General features: G+C 57.7%; 1 pseudogene; it reads right to left on the bottom strand.

Annotated features, from left to right (window-relative positions):
- Positions 1–422: 422 nt before the first annotated feature.
- LOC112867032 (ubiquitin-like protein FUBI pseudogene) lies at positions 423–818 on the bottom strand (annotated as a pseudogene).
- Positions 819–1,248: the final 430 nt, after the last annotated feature.

Raw genomic sequence — 1,248 nt, 5'->3', positions numbered from 1 at the left:
CTCGCCTGTGAGCCTACGTTTGATACGCAAACCAACCAATCCGCCCCTCTCCCCCACATTTGCCTCCTTTTATCAGGTTCCTGCAGTCAGGACACTGTCCTACCCTAAATCGCCCCAGGGCCAGATACCAGACAACTAGGGCTGCCCCTGGAGCCAGAGCCCCCCGAAATTACCCCAACCAGCGCATCCTGCCTTGCTTGCCTACACACCCTGCCTTGTCCGATCCTTCCAGCAAAAGCCACAATAAAGCCTCCGGCCCATGCTGTCTCCTCATTCCTGACGCTGGTGGCTCCCAGTGAGGCTCGAGCAGCGGTGTGCCCCTCCTCTTGGGAACTGTGAGCAACAAGAGTTTTGTTTCTTTTCTGTTTTTTGTTTTCCTGGACTAAGCGGCTTTGCAGGGGAAAGGCAGGATTACGATGGATTTAAGAGCTGGCTTTGGGACCCGTCTTGCCAAAGTTGGGCACAACACTGACAAAGTGCCGGTTTACTGCACCCACCGCTTGGCTCGGCCTGTCTTCCTTATCCCCTGTTCGGCCGCGTTGGGGCTCCGCTTCTTTCTTTCCCATCACGGGCCAGGGAACCATGGCCTCCAGGGAACCTCCACGCATGCGGCCAGCTACTTCCGGGGTGCTCAGAGCCTCCTCTCCACACTGACCTAGGGCAGCCTCATCCTCTAGCAGCGTGCCTGTTAGAAGCACGACTTGATCTTCTGGAGGGACACCCTCCAGCAAGGCCACGCGAGCCTTGATCTGGACACCCATCTCGTGGCCGGTCAACCCAAGGGCGTGTAGCTTCGGGGTGAGGACAGAGAGCTGCATGTCAGTGACTGAACCGTGACCACCAGCACCGCTTCCACCCAGAATGAGTCAAGAAAGAGTAACAAAGTATTTTTCCTGTGGCAGTCGTCTGATCTGTTGGCCTGAATAAAAAGAATCCTGGGTTCATTTGCAAGAAGACATCTTCTTCTGGGCTTAGCCTCCTACCTGGCACTCTCCCTGCCCTCCTCTTCCAGGATAGGGCCCCTCTTCTCCAGTTCCTGCCTCTTCCGCCCCTCCCCTAAAGCCCAAGGCCAGGCCCAGGACGGGATCAAGGACTGGACCTTGACCTCACTTCCTCCATTTCCCTCACTGCAACCCCTGCTGGAATCTACCAAGGCTCTGGGTTCTCAAAGCTGCAGGGCTCCTCCCTAGCTCTCCCGGCCCTAGGGGGTCAGGGGCCACCTTCCAGCCCAGGGCCCCTGGGGCAGCA

The sequence above is a fragment of the Puma concolor genome, chromosome A2 (genome assembly GCF_028749965.1).
Source record: "Puma concolor isolate L17-30 chromosome A2, mPumCon1.1.hap2, whole genome shotgun sequence".
In the NCBI taxonomy this organism is placed as follows: domain Eukaryota; kingdom Metazoa; phylum Chordata; class Mammalia; order Carnivora; family Felidae; genus Puma; species Puma concolor.
The sequence above is the reverse complement of the archived record's forward strand: the minus strand, read 5'-3'. Positions and strand labels throughout refer to the sequence as shown.